Source organism: Pleurodeles waltl, chromosome 10 (genome assembly GCF_031143425.1).
Source record: "Pleurodeles waltl isolate 20211129_DDA chromosome 10, aPleWal1.hap1.20221129, whole genome shotgun sequence".
NCBI lineage: Eukaryota > Metazoa > Chordata > Amphibia > Caudata > Salamandridae > Pleurodeles > Pleurodeles waltl.
Window position 1 is genome coordinate 577,836,108 of NC_090449.1, and position 15,757 is coordinate 577,851,864.

Below are 15,757 nucleotides of genomic sequence, written 5' to 3' on the forward strand. Positions count from 1 at the left end.
AATGGATCTGCGGTTGCTGTCAGCTCGTTTAGGTCTGCTGATTAGATCCAGATTTGGAAATTGCATACATAGAGAAATGCTCCATAAGAGAAAAGCAAATCAAGAAGCAGAGAAACAAATCCAACCACGAAAGCAGTGTGTATTTCAAATGGGATGCTCCTCCTTACCACATAATTCACCTAAGATAAAAGTTAAACCTTTTGACCACTCCTTCTCCCTCAATGTTTTTCCCTGAATGGCTGTGATCAGAAGTTGATATACAGTAACTTACCTGAATGTGTGCCAGAGTTTGTACAGATTCTTCCAATAATGCCAAAGTTACTATTAAACAATACTGTTCAGAGGGGGTGGCCCCTGCATGGTAAAGGTACATTTTCCCCCTCCACTCATACTCAACTGTGTGTGTGTCTGGTATCCTGACTTTGTGTGTATCTGGTATCCTGACTTTTATTTTGTCCCTTTTATAATGCTAATCTTAGCATATATACAGGGACCTAAGACTGTTCATGACCACATGAAGTTGTGGACCTGTCCTGTGATATAGGGGGGTAGGGGTGCATCAACATGTCCTCATTGCTGGCAGTGGACAACTGCCCTTTGACATGGGTACAGCATGTAGAACAAAAGTGGCAGCATACCATGGCAAAGATAATTCAATAATATGACCAGATAATTGTATCTGTGTCACTGGGGTTGAGGCCTCTGGGCCCACTCTGAGGAAAGTGGATTATTATATAGTGTGGTTGTGTGAAGTCACTTTGCAATTCAGACACAGCTCTGTATCAAGTCAAGTCAGATTTGTTTGCAAAACCTTGGCTCAGTTGTGGTTAGCTTTGGATCAGAGCAGTCAGGCTTCATTAAAGGAACAGTATAAAGCAACAATAAGTACCAAAATAGTTGAATAAGAAGAAAACACAACACAGTAAAAGTCCAACATCAGTATATATTTTTATCTTTAAATCTGCACATCAACCACAAACATCCACTGGAGGGATCTGGAGATATGAATTTTTAAAGAAGTGATAACTGCTTTCCACAGAGTGCAAGAAATCTTTGTAAGTTACCGCAGTGTAAGATTAGCCATAAGCATTAACTTGAAAACTGCTATATAAAAACTCTTATAGAGTCAAACTCCCATAGGCAGCCAGTCAGGGGCCAGTCACATTCAGTTGAACAGTTACCTAGAAGATTAAGCAGTCTTCAGTCCAGTTCCTGGTCTTGTGGACGAACCACCATAGAAGTCAATGGAGTGGTCCTGATGCAAGGATTTAAGGATACTAAAAGGATGCTGAGTTTGTGTCAGGCGCCTTTCTGTAGCCACTCCGTGGTCCACGAGCACAGGAGCTGACTTCAGCCTCAAAGGTCGATGACCCTAGAAGTCCGGCAGAAGTCCAGCATTTAATTAAAACACCTTTACAACTTCCTTGATATAAATGGTATCTAACCATCACAAAATTTCATTCACAGCTGAACTCAAACTTCACTCTCATCTTCAGTTGAACCTTTCTTTTTGTTTTTAAGTTTTCCCTCTCTTTCTATTTCTGATGCACTTTATTAATATGATCCTTCCTTTCTAAATCTCTCTTCATCCATTTAGTCATTTCTTTGTTTTTTTTTCTTCTTTTGCAGCAATGCCATGATAGCTTCATAAACTCCTAGTGTAGACAGGAAACAAACAACTACAATTAATACAGGAACTAATATGGCTTTGAGGATGCCTCTACCCACTGTCACAATCCAATTGCCTACTGCAGAGACTCCTTTTGTAAAGCTTTTCACTATACTAGTGGTTTTTAAGGGTTCTAAGTCAAGCTTCAGATCAGAAATATTCTTAGCATACTCTACAACCTTCTTACTCACTTCAGGAATGTGCGTGCAGCATTTTTCAGTTTTAAGCACCTTGCAGACTTCACCCTTTCCTGCGAATAAATTGTCTAAAGCATACCTGTTTTGCAAAACCATTGATCTAGTTGCTACTAACTCTGTGTTTTCAACCAGTGAAGCTCGAGATATGGTGTTTGCTGGTTTTTCCACTACTGTTGAAACCTTTCTAATCTTTTTGTCGTTTAGTATCATTCCTACTCCTGGTATAATAGCTCCAAATATGTCTCCCACTAATTGCTTTCCTTCATTCTTGTCTATCTGTGTGCAGTTTCATTGTTAAAGCATCTATACATGTACATGGTACATTTTAGGAAAAAGCTAACTTAGGCAGCAAATTCCCTCCCAAACTGCAGGCAATCTAAAATATGCAATCTGAAAGCGACTTCTAGACACAAATTCCTTACCTTTGAATTTCCCCAGACATCAGACTGGATCCGCAAGATTTTCTGTGAGCAATACCCCTGCATGCGGATAGGGGACATCGATCAGCTCTGCATGCATTGTCGTTGGCGTCCATGCCAGAATTGACGGTGCGGAAGCTTTATATAGATGCCACCCAGTTCTTTTTCTTTCCACACCAGCTATTGCTGATCTGGAGGCGAGCTACCCCTCCATCACTTAGACAGCTTATCCTCATCTATATGAGGAACAGTTGCCGTTTTTAATGAATACAAGTACAGATTTCTCTGTCACTGGTGTGAAGTGTATCAATAATAATATTGCTACAGCTAATACAACTACTGAGAAAAAAGTAATAATTATGAAAATCTTGCATCTAGCTCTGGTTAGAACACAAGTTTGTCTAAAGTCAGATCTTTTAAAACAATGAGTATGACAGTAAAGTTAGGTTCTTTATTCTGTTCCACAGTCTTCTGTTTTTCTTATTTTTCTTGTTTTTTCTTCTTCAAGTTAGTTTAACCCTACTCATTTGCTGCTACCTCAGGTCTAGGTAAATTTTCTTAATTTATCAGCCAAGTTCATTTATTGTGTTTCACAAAATTAGCTCTTGCTTTCAACATTTTCAAGGATGTTCAGTTAATTCTTTATTCCAGTCAAGCAAATCTTATATTGGGATATTTAGCACTTGGCTTACGTAGTAAATTAATTACAGTGCTGAATATCTTCAACAAGGTACTCTGGCTCTTTTGGATCTTCTGAGTGTTTGTTGATCAACTTATACCCCATAGCTCTGTTTCTTTATCAATTGTAGGCGTACAGATCCAAGCGATGCACTTGAATTCAGCTTCTTTCGGCTGTAAGCGTTTGGCTATCTAGCATAGTGGGCATCTCTTTTTGTTCTTGTTCAGTAGTTGTTACTTCCCCTGTATCTTCTTGTTGCCCTGAAGGTGTCTCAGCTGTCACTGTTTTTGCTTCTTAACCTTTTATACCAAGAGCTCCAGTGTCACTCTGTGAGTTATTCAACAACACCTGTCTGCAGTTCTTTCACCCCTTTTATCTCTCTGCTGTGGTGCTACTTGCTGTTTGTCTCCTGGGCCATGTGCGACATGTACATTTCATGATGGTACAGTGAACAGTGTTCTTGGTTCTGGCTCATAGAGCAGTATTCCTGCATATGTGTTGGAAATGCACCTCTTTACAGGGTCACCCCAAAACCTTTTGCCTTCTTCCTCCTACAGTAGGAGTCTATACACTTTACCACTGCTAACCAGTGCTAAAGCATTTCCGCTCTCTCCCTAAAACATGGTTTAATTGGCTTATACCCAATTGGCATATTTAATTTACTTGGAAATCCCTTGCACAGTGGTATGCCTTATACCCTGGGCCTGTAAGTTATATGCTGCGAGTGAGCCTGCAGCACTTATTGTGCCACCCACTTAAGTAGAACTTTAAAAAATGTCCCAAGCCTACCATTGCAAGCTGAATGCAGTGTCCCACTGCCATGTTGACCTGGCATTCAAAACCCCTTGCCAAGCCTTAAACTCCTCTTTTATTATATGTAAAAGAAACCCCAAGGCCTTTGTTAGAACACAGGGGAGGGTGCTGTGTAGTTAAATGGCAGGACATGAACTTTTAAGTTTTACATATCCTGGTAGTGAAAAACTCCCACATTTGTTTTACACTACCATGAGGCCTTCTCCTCCCTTAGGATAACAATGGGATTCCTTATTACACTGTTATTCCTTAATAAGAGAAGGTAGATATGTCATTTCTGTAATTTGTAATGATAAACCCTCTTTAAAAGTAAAGTTTAATTTTCATTACAAGTTTGAAAATGCCACTTTTAGAAACTTAGGCCCATATTTATACTTTTTGATGCACAACTGCGCCATTGCAGTTGTGCGTCAAAAATTTTAACGCCGGCTAACGCCATTCCAAAGCACCATGCGGGCGCTTTATTTATTGAATGACGTTAGCCGGCGCTGCGGACTGGTGTGCGTCAAAAAATATGACTCACAGCAGGTAGCGCCGGCGTAGGGGAAAATGGAGCTTGGGCGTCAAAAAATGGGGCAAGTCAGGTCTGAGGCAAAATTTTGGCCTCAACCCGATTTGCGCCATTTCTTTTGACGCGCAACCCCCATTGAAATGACTCCTGTCTTAGCAAAGACAGGAGTCATGCCCCCTTGCCCAATGGCCATTCCCAGGGGACTTATGTCCCCTGGGCATGTTCATTGGGCATAGTGGTATGTAGGGGGGCACAAATCAGGCCCCCCTATGCCAAAAAAAAAAAAAATGAAAAAAATACTTACCTGAACTTACCTCAACTTCCCTGGGATGGGTCCCTCCATCCTTGGGTGTCCTCCTGGGGTGGGCAAGGGTGGCAGGGGGTGTCCCTGAGGGCATGGGAGGGCACCTCTGGGCTTCTTCTGAGCCCACAGGTCCCTTAACGCCTGCCCTGACCCAGGCGTTAAAAAACGGCGCCCATCAGGCTGGGCGCCGTTTTTTAAGGCCTGCCCCCTCCTGTGCGTCAAAATGACGTCACAGTATAAATATGGGGCACAGGCCTTAAAGTCATTTTTTGGAAGGGAACGCCTACCTTGCATATAATTAAAGCAAGGCTGGTTCCCCCTTCCAAAAAATGGCGCACATGGTGGAACTTTGACGCCCGCTGCGTCGGACGTCAAAGTATAAATATGGGGCAGGGTTTGCGCCGAATGTGCGTCAAAAATGTTGACGCACATTCGCCGCAAACAGAGTATAAATATGCCCCTAAATATGCCCCTTAGCATTTTCCTGTCCTTAGCTATCTGTACCTGCAGCTTGTCTTAGGTCACATGCCTGGGTGTAACTGACAGTTAGGACTTTGTGAATTCCTTCCAAACAGCCACAAAATAGTGGGATTAGCAGTGCCTGAATGGCCCACAAACTGACTTGATAGGGGGTGGGAGCTAAGCACAGCCTCACTTGTACCTAAATGGTGTGTGCCCTGTCACAATAGGTGTAACAATGCTGTATCGCCAATGGAGCCGGCTAGGGCAGGGGAGGCAGAAAATGCCTAGAACATCAAAGTACTTCTCTGGAACCTCTCCCTCTCTCTAGGAGCAGGGTACCAGGGTATAAAAATAGGGCTCTCAGACCCACTCTTCAGTTCACTGCTGAACCAGCAAAAGGGCTCTCAGAGGGCTGCCTGCTGTTGTGACCTGCTGTGTACCATACCAGTCTGCTGCTGTACCTGAAAGGACCGCTCTGCTGCCTGGAGCCTGACTTGAAGCATCAGAGGCCAGCCCCGCTGTTGAGACCTGCATCATCACCTGCACCCAGGACTTCCAGAAGTGACTTCTAGTTTACTGGTTTTCTGTTTAGAGCCACAGGGGCATAATAGGCTCCCACCATTGTGAACCCCCACCTGGACCCTGCAGAACTGAGTCCTGATCCCCCAATAGGTCTCATCCACTCCTGGACCCTTGGTTGTGGTGCTAATGGTGCCCAGAAAACTGAGAGCTTAGACAAAACTTGGCCAAAAAGAACTTTGAGATCTAGGAGGAGACCAGGACCAACCTGCTTGCCTATCCGTCTGAGGTGCATCGGCTGTGGGAATGGCTTCGGGGCATATCTCTGCGTTCTTCTCTGCAGCAGAAAAGCTGTTTCAGCGGTCCTTTGCCAAAGGTGTATCCAATCTTGTGGAACTGTCTTCTGCTACTGCCTTCTGCTTCGTCCCGCTGGAGATTTTTGACTTCCATCTCTACAACTAAGTCCGAAGGTAAAAATCTTCACCCCGGGTTCGCACCATGGTTATCTGATGATGATGCTCCCTCCTCGGACACTCCTACAACCTTGCCCTGCTGAGCTTCTACCTCCTCAGGTAGACTGCTTCTTCAATTATTTTCTAAGTCCAATGGTAAGCACTGACCTGGCCCAATCCACTTCATGTATCTGAACCGCACTCCATTGCAGTTGGCCTTAACTTTTAACTTTGCCCCGGTCTAGAGCATCCAGATGTGGCGCTTTTTACTTTTAAGCACTACTGATTGGATTTTTTGTTGTTTTGTTGTCAAATAATTTATTAGAAATGTCTCTATTTTTCTAAATTTCGTTGGGATTTTTATTGTGTTGTTTTTCTCTTTATTACTGTTTGTGTGCTGCATAACTACGTGACACATTTCCTCTAAGTTAGGCTTGACTTCTTTTGAGCCAACCTACCCAAGGATAAGCACAGGGATATCTAGTAACTTTTTATGGGTCATCCTGCAGGGAATTGTGGCTGTTGCTTGACCATGGCTCACACTGTAGTCAGCCAACATCCCAATTTCTCACAGTGCAGCTCTCTTGTACTTTGGGTACGCAAGATTGAGAACCCAATCTCATGGGTTCTGGTCGTTGCACTGCTCTTGATGTAAGTTTGCTGTGACAGCTGCATTCTTTTAAGAGACAGAATGCATCACCTCAGCCAATCTTTTTCAGTAGTTGAATAGTATGTTATCTGTTATGTTCAAATGTGCATTTGCAGGTACAGCAGGCAGTCTCATGGCTCTTCCCATGAGTATCTTGTGGGGTGATAAACCTGTCTTCCTGTCAGGTGTACTTCGAAGGCTCATCAACACCAACCGTAAATCATCAGGCCATTTCAATTAAGTGAATGCACAGACTTTTGCCAATCAGGAATTGATGGTGCCGTTAAGTGGTTCTAGTATGGCAGAAGTATCAGGACCATAACTACAATGCAACTTTTGCTGCATTAGCAATGCTGCACAAAGCTTCTTGATGATCTCTCTGTTAAAGTAAGTTCTTCGATCTGACTCCAGAGAACCCAGTATTCCATACTCGTACCAGTTCCCTTAACAGCAATTTAGCTAAAGTGAGACTGGCATTCCTCTTTGTTGGGTAAGCTTCTATCTATAGAGAGAAAATGCAAACAGTAGCCAGGACATACCTGAGTCCATTACAAATAGACATCTCGATAAAGTCCATCTGCATCCATTTGAAGGGACCACCTGATCTCCCTACATGACTCAGTGTAACTGGTGTTAGTTTCCCTACATTCATTTGTTAGCATCTCTTTTGACGATGACACAATTCTTCTGCAGGAAACCTAAATCTGAGGTTGAACCAATTTTGTTTGAATGACCTAACCATTGCAAGCCTACCTAAATGTGTGAGCCATGGAAATGGTGTGCCATGGGTGATAATAAACTGTCTGGCATATTGGTCTCCCATCTGCTGAAATCCAAATGTAATTTGAATCCTTTCCATATATTGGTCTGATCCAAACCTGTTGTTTAGCTTCTGTAACATTTTTCTGCAAAATGTTCAATTCTTTCCATCTGTCAGCCATAAATGTCAACATTGACAAGACAGTGTCTTCTTGAGATTCATCTGTGAATGTTCCATTAAATGTACAGGCCACAGTCTCACAATAGCGTGCAACTTCATCTGCATACATATTGCCAACTGTGGCATAACCATTGTTTCTCCTGTGAGCTGCACATTTTACAAGAGCAATTTCAGTCAGAAGCAGTTTTCATACATGCTCACCATTTCCAGTCGGAGAGCTAGAAGATGTCCTAAACCCTCTTTGTGACCATACCTGTCGAAATCGTGGACCAGACCAAAGCCTTTTTGACTATCTGTTAAAATAGTCACTCTCATTTGGGCTATTCCGCTGCAATCTCTGGTAAGAGCAATAAATTCTGCAGCTTGTGAGGAGGTGACTCCTTAAAGCCAGGAAGCTTCTACAGTCTTGTGTATTGTACAGACAAGGTAAGCAGCTCTCAGGGAACCATCATTTGTTCCTTAGCATAAGCGATCAACAAACAGGATATAATCAGGACTTAGTAAATGCTCATCTTTTATTTTGGGTAGTGGCGTGGTGCATAAATCCATGACATCAAAACAATCAAGGTCAAATTTATTAGGCACATCACTCTCGGGTAAAGGTAGTAAAGTACTGTGTTTCAAAACCTGGTAACATCTAATCTTGATATTTTCTGAGGCAAGAATTTGCTGCTCATATTTAGTTAATCCTGAGTTAGTCATCTATTGGGTTTTGTTTCTGGTAAGAGAAACCTCAACCGAGTGAGGGACCATAATAGTTAATAGATGTCCCATCAGAGTGCTTTCACATCTTTCAATGCTTGAACTTACCGCTGCAACCGCTTTTAGGTAACCAGGCAGCCCTGCAAGGGACAGCATCAAGGGAATTTGATAAATAGGCCACCGGCTTTTTAGTATCTCCATGCAGCTGGGTAAGCACTGAGAGAGCACATCCCTCCTGCTTACTGTAAAACAAGATAAATCTGTTGGTATAATCAGGGTTTCCAAGTTCCGGGGCACAACAGAGACTTTCTCTAAGGTCAAGGAAAGCTTTGATGCATTTTGTTGTCACATAGAAATAGATCAGGCACATCTCTGTGTGTCAGCCTCAGTAAAGGCTTATCCAACAAGGAAATGTTGGGTTTCAACTGTCTACAATAGCCAGCCATTCCCAGAAACATTCTGACTTCTCATTGTGTTTTCTGAGGACCCATCTGTATAATGGCCTTGACCCTTTCGTGTGGCACTTTCCTTATTCCTTTTTCAATGATATGTCCTAAATATTGGACTTCTTTTTGACAGTACTGCAATTTGTTCAGGGACACCTTATGTTCATTTTCAGCCAAATGATTCAGCAGAGCACTGGTATTTTGTTTGCAAGTTTTTCTTGTGCTTGATCCCACAAATAGACCATCAATGTATTACAAAAGGACTGATTTACATGGCAAGTTCAATGTCTCCAGATTTTTCTTTAAGATGTGATTAAAGATTGAATGACTCTCAGTATAACCTTGTGGGACTCAACACCATGCTAAGACTTTCTCTCAAAATGAAAATGAGAATAGGAACTGGCTATCTTCATGCAATGCAATGGAGCAGAAAGGTTGACAAAAATCCACAACATGGAACCATTCTGCTGAATTTTATAAAGAATGGTGCCTGGATTTGGTATCACAGGACAATATGGGAATACAATGTCATTCACTTTTCGCAAATCTTGAAAGATCCTAAACGTACTATTTGTTTTTTGTAATCCCATAATATGTAAATTGAATGGACTCCCAATTAGTTCTTTCAGAATTCCTTTTTGTAACATATCCTTAATGATTGGTGTAATCCCTGCTATTATTTCTGAGTTCATGTTATATGGCAATGTTCTTGGGAAAACTGCATTAGGCTTGTAGCAAGGTGGCAGTATCGTGTGGTATATCTGGGGGTTCTTACCATGTAATACTAACACATTACCGATAATTGGACCTCAGGTTCACTCTAGGAAGCCTTAGCTCAGTCCTAGTAGTGCGACAAAGAACAGTCAGGCCACTTAGAGGAACATGTATAAAGCATTTCACACCACCAACATAGATGATAAGTATTTGACGCAACTCAAACTAAATCTAACACCAACTTAGAAAAATAAAGCAGATTTTTATCTTTATTTAGACACCAAAACAAACTTTGGTCCAGATGTATGACCATTTCATTTTGCCAGTCTCCAATTGTGATTCTTTGTGACTCGCAATTAGAGACCCGTACAATTAAATGTACTAATATGTCTCAGACACATTTAGCGATTCCAAATGGGGTCGCAAATGACCTACCTCATCAAAATGCATGAGGTAGGTCGAAATGTGTTACTCCAATGGTAATGGCCACACTGGGGGCAGCAGACCACCATGTCTGTGACTGCTCTTTAAATAAAGCAGCTTTTAAAAAAAAAAAATGCAACACAATTTCCTTAAAGGAAAATGTGATACATTTCGAAGAGAAAATGGAAGGTTTTGTTTTGTTTTCATTTTTTCAAACTAGGCAGTGGTCCCTGAGACCACTCCCTCCTCTGAAAATATATTTGCTTCCATTCACAAACGAGAATGGGTCTTTTGATGACCCCTTCCCGCTTGCGAATGGGTTACCACCAACTTGAAGTAGGTGTTAACTGCAATTCTTTTGAGACCTCATTCATGGTCACAAAACAATCTTTCATACCACTGTGACTCACTATTTGGAAGGCATGTTCTTGGCATGCCCCTTCCAAGTAGTGACTTGCAAGCCTTTTTTGCGATTCGATAAATAGATTACCCAATCAATAAGTAGCATTGATACATGCCAAATGCTATTTTAATGTTGTGACATGAAAATAGCTAAGTACATCTGACCCTTTGTATCTTGCGTACAACCGGACTTGTGGATTTACAAAACATTTAAAAATAAATGCACTTTTAGTTGTCAAACGAATACCATTGAAGTCAGTGGGTGGGAAGCACAGCCTGCAATCAGTCACTTGTGGGGTGAGTTCCATGGAACTCACCTGGAGTTAAGGTGTGAGGGGTCCCTAATCATGTTTCTATAAACACTACCTTTTCACTTTGCCCAGGGAGTCTGGATGCAGAGGTATCATTGCTGGCCTTAAAAAAGACCAGAAACCACAAGTGCTGTACTCTGCAAAACCACATTTGGGGATGGAATTACACTCTACCCTTGGAGAGTAGAGGCTTTTGGGGCCCAAGGACCTGAATTCCACAGCTGGCACTTCACCACCACGTCCGGTGGCTCCGGGTGCAGAGGTGGCCTTGCAGTTGTCAATCATGGGAGGGTCGCGCCAAAGATGCTTTGCCACTTAGTCAAAGTCACCTTCCTTAGGATGCAGGATCTCAGCAGTGGGGTCTTTGTCAATGTTGGTCACTATTGCTGGGAGTTTCTCTAGGGTTGGTACATCCAGGGATGGGTTGGTTACTGGTCTAGTGACCACCAAACCTTGGCAGTGGCAAAAGTATTCCATGAGTACTTCATTGGCTGGAGGTCTACAGGAGCGGTGTAATGGCTCGAAGCTTGCTGTGAGCCTCACAACAACTCCCTTGTTCAGGTCACTGATTTTCTTTGGAGGCTCCCAAGAGAGGACAGATGGGTTGCACTTCTTGTGATACAGCACGATGATTATTCTGCAGGTTGCAGATGACAGGTTCCACCAGTCAGGGGTGTCTGCTTCAGTTTCTGCCATCCACTCGAGTCCTTCTTGTAGGGTGCAACAAGCTTTTGCCACAGGCACATGTCGAACACACAGTTCCAATATATGGTCTCCTCATGGCACTTAAATGTCCTTTCTTTGGGCTGTGATGGAGTCCAAAAGTCCTGTTGACAGTGACTGCATCTTCTCTGTTCCCCTTCTCAGATAAAAAATCAGAACTGAGGTTCTAGTGCAAAGGAACCCCCTTAATTCTTAGTTTAATTTTAGTTTCAAGATTTTCCAACCTTTTCTTGGCTGTACAGGCCTCCTAACCCACCATGAAGGCATGGCTAGCCTGTTGGAAGTGTACGCCTCCTGAATAACTAATTTTCCCACCTTTCAGCTTGGATAGGTGGGAGGGCTTTGTCTTTGAGAGTGGAACAGTAGATTACATATCTGAAAACATTTGAAGCTCACCGCCTTGGTCACTGTAAATACTAGCCATCCTGGGAGGGTGGAGGTGTGACCTACTCCCGGTCCAGGTCCTTTGTCTCTGTTTTGGTAGTAGTGCTAGCACAACCAGCAGGAGAGCAGTCTCTTGTCCTGGCAGCAAACTGTTCAGGAGAACCCACCAAGGCAAGGGAAAGCTAGCAACTTGGTGGGTATCCTCTAAGGACACTACCAGGGTACATGTTAGATAACCCTGGGCATGAGAATCATGCTCATGGCTAAAAAGCGCAGTGTTTGACACCAAACATGGGGAAAATTGTTCGGGCCATCATGGAGAAAGACACATGAGGTTTGCCCAGGTGCTAGCCCATGTTATCATATGGATTGCCGGTCACTTGTGGTAGCATAATGTTTTAAATGCTATCACAGGGTCATAGATGCTCGTTCATACTCTCGACACATTTCACTCTGCCTCCTGGGCTATAGTAGGCCTGCCCTAGGGGTGACTGACCTGTGCTATAGGCAGTAAATGCACTCTGCTTGCATTTGGTGTGGGCAGAGTATAACTGAGGCAGACAAGCTGCTTGTGCAGCCTGACATGGCAGCTCTGCTTTTACTCAGGTCAGCAGGGTGGCTCAATCAGTGCTGCAGCCCTAGTGACCCCTTTACCATCCCTGCCTTGGATTACACCTGTACCCACTTACTAGGGCCTTACAGTGGTGATAAAGTCCTTTGCAGACTACTACTCCATCATTCCACCATCCTACGAGCGGATGCTGGAGGATCACTTGGTACTTCTTCAAGATGAGGTAACAGCTCTCTTGGCCAAGGGAGCCATAGAGAGGGTTCTTGTTCCAGGTGTAGGTTGTGATTGCTATTCCAGCTACTTTCTGGTACTTAGAAAAGGCCTCTGCCCTATACTAGTACTTCGGTCTCTCAATCTCTTTCTCAAGAAGCTCACTCTGGCTCAGGTTCTATCTGCCCTGGACCCAGGAAACTGGATGGTAGCATTGGACTTGTAGAAATCATATTTCCATATCCCCTTCCTGCTTGCCCACAGATGTTACTCGTGGTTCACGGTAGGCCACAAGCACTTTTAGTTCACCGTGCTCCCATTTGACCTTACCAGTGCCCCTTGGTGTTCACCAAGGTGATGGAGGTGGTTGCAGCTCATCTGCGTACATCAGGGGTTTCAGTTTTTCCCTATCTTGACGACTGGCTATTGAAGGCAGACTCATCCCAGGCTGGCATCTCTCCTTCAGACTACGGTGGACCTTCTGCATTCCCTGGGGTTCACAATAAATGTCCCAAAGTCATACCTGACTCCTTCTCAGATGCTCCCTTTCATTGAAGATGGTCTGGACACAGTGCAGTTTCTGGTTTATCCTCCTGAGTGGCCAGTCCAGGATATTCAGGCTATGATACTGATGTTTCAGCCTCTGTCCTTAATTTCAGTGAGAATTACTCTGAGGCTGCCGTGCCTCATGGCCTCCTGCATTCTGCTGGTGACACATGTCAGTTGGCATATGCAGGTTCTGGAGTGGGACCTTAAGTTCTAGCATTAGGGAAATCTCTCCGATACGGTCCTGTTCCTGGAGGGAACTGCATGAGATCTGCAGTGGTGGCTAATGAACCATGATTGGGTCAGAGGCAGATCCCTCTCCCTTTCCCAACCAGATCTGACAGTAGTGACAGGTGTATCACTCCTGGGAGAGGCGGAGATCAAAGGCAACTGGTCTCTGGCAGAGTCCGGACTCCACATCAACCTGTTGGAGCTCCAGACAATCAGACTACCATTGAAAGCATATATTTACTTCCTCTAAGGGAAGGTAGTGCAGGTATTTATGGACAACACCTCCGCCATGAGGTACTGCAAGAAGAAGGGCGGGGTGGGGTTGTGCACCCTTTGTGAAGACTCCGCACTTTTGGGCATGGCTGGAACAACCGGGCATTCCCCAGGTGGTTCATCATCTGGCGGGCTCTCTGAAAGTCAGAGTGGACAAACTCAGCTGACAATACTTAATCGATTATGAATGGCGTCTCCACCTGGAGGTGGTGCAAGGTCTCTTTCAGTAGTGAATATAACCTTGTTTAGATCTGTTTACCTCCGCAGAGAACACGCAATGGTAGCAGTATTGCACATTGAGTTTCCAAGGTGGCAATCACTCTGTGATACTTTTTGCCTCAAGTAGAACTCAGGCCTCCTGTATGCCTTTCCGCCCATACAACTTCTGCCCAGAGGTCTGAAGATCAGGAACAACCAGGTCCAAGTAATCCTTGTGGCTCCGGACTGAGTACGAAAAGTTTGTAATCCCAAGCTACTGAGCATGGCCATCAATCCTCTGATCCTACTGCCCCTTTGGGAGGATCTTCTGTCGCGGCAGCAGGGGAGGGTTCTCTACTTGAACCTGTCCAGTCTCTGTCTTCTTGTGTGGAGAGCGAGTGGTGGCAGTTGAGAGCTTTTGACCTACTGCCTGAAGTCTGTAATGTAATCTTGGCAGCCAGGCGTCCCTCTACCAAAATGGTATATGCCTGCCGTTGGAAGATGTTTGTGGCATGGTGCACAGACAAGTCTGTTGATCCCCTTTCTGCCCCTTTCTCTGATGTCCTGTTGTTTATCCTTTCTTTGGCCCAGTGGGGGTCTGCTATGGGTGCTCTCAAAGGTCATCTGCCTGCCATTTCTGCTTTTTTTTGGGTACCTACTCAACCCTCTTTGTTTAAGTCTCCAATTGTAAATAGGTTAATTAAAGGCCTTACCCATATGTTTCCTCCATCCCCATTCATTATGCCTCAGTGGACTTTGATGTTGTTTTTTCCATTTTTGATGTGCGCTCCTTTTGAGCCCCTCCACAATTGTCTTCTTATGATTCTGACTGTAAAAACAACCTTACGTGTGGCCATTACGTCTGCCCCCAGGGTGAGTGAGCTGCAGGCATTGCCATGTAAGCCGCCCTACCTTTCCATCTATCCCAACAAAGTGGTGCTTCTCTTTTTGCCAAAAGTGGTTATGCAATTTCATGTAAGCTAATTATTCACCTTGCCTACTTTTTTATGCACCCCCACATCCTTCTAAGGAAGAGGAAAGACTCCACCACCTGGACCCAAAAAAAAAAAAAAATTGGCCTTCTACCTTGATTGCACCAAAGAGTTCTGGGTGGATGATCAACTCTTTGTTGGTTATGTGGGTGTGAAGAGTGGTCAGGCAGTGCAGAAGTGGATCTTCTCGAGATGGGTCTTAGTCTGCATTAAAATGTGCTTTGCACTGGCTATTAAGAAACCCCCGAGGGTTTGCTTGCTCATTCTACCAGACCTAAAGCTGCGACCACTGCGTTAGCACGCTGAGATCCAGTCCTTCACATCTGTCAAGCGCACCGTAGGCATCTCTGCACACATTTACAAAAACACTACTGCCTGGACCGTCATGTCCGTAGTAATGGGCATTTTGTCTGTTTGGCCCTGCAGGATTTTCTAGAATGATCTTAGTTCCCAGACGCACGTTTGGAGATGGTATTGCTTGGTTATTTATTCTAAGGGAATCTGGAACTAGATGTCTCTATCTTATGAACAAGTTACTTACCTTTGATAACACCTTATCTGCTAGAGACAATATCTAGTTGCAAATTCCTCAATGACCCACTCATCTTCCCTGCTCTACGAACTGATTTCTAGGAACAGAGACTCCCCTTTCAGGGACCTAGTTTTGACGCACCAGTGGTCTCTGTTCTTCATGGCTCTGCACTTCTGGCGTGAAAAGTCATGAAAAGAAACTCACTTCAGCACGCCAGGGTGGCGCCCAAATAGGACCTGTGACATCATATCCAGAACAAACAACGCTGACAATGGACACTGAGCTGATCAAAGCCAGCTAGCAGCATGTAGGGGTACTGCTCGAGAAAAATCTGGATCCAGACTGATGCCTGGGGAAATTCTAAGGTGAGGAATATGCAATTGGATATAGTCTCTTCCAGAGAAGGCATCACCAAAGGCAAGTAACTTGGCTGTCTGGATTTAGCCTACACTTGTGCTTCCAGTGGCTGACCTTGTTAAAAAGGT

At 44.0% G+C, this 15,757-nt stretch overlaps 1 protein-coding gene across 1 annotated transcript in view; it reads left to right on the forward strand.

The window, feature by feature from the left end:
- The window catches only part of OBSCN (obscurin, cytoskeletal calmodulin and titin-interacting RhoGEF), a 1,961,032-nt gene that overhangs the window by 1,847,369 nt on the left and 97,906 nt on the right, over positions 1-15,757 (forward strand). The gene's annotated exons all lie outside the window — the stretch shown is intronic.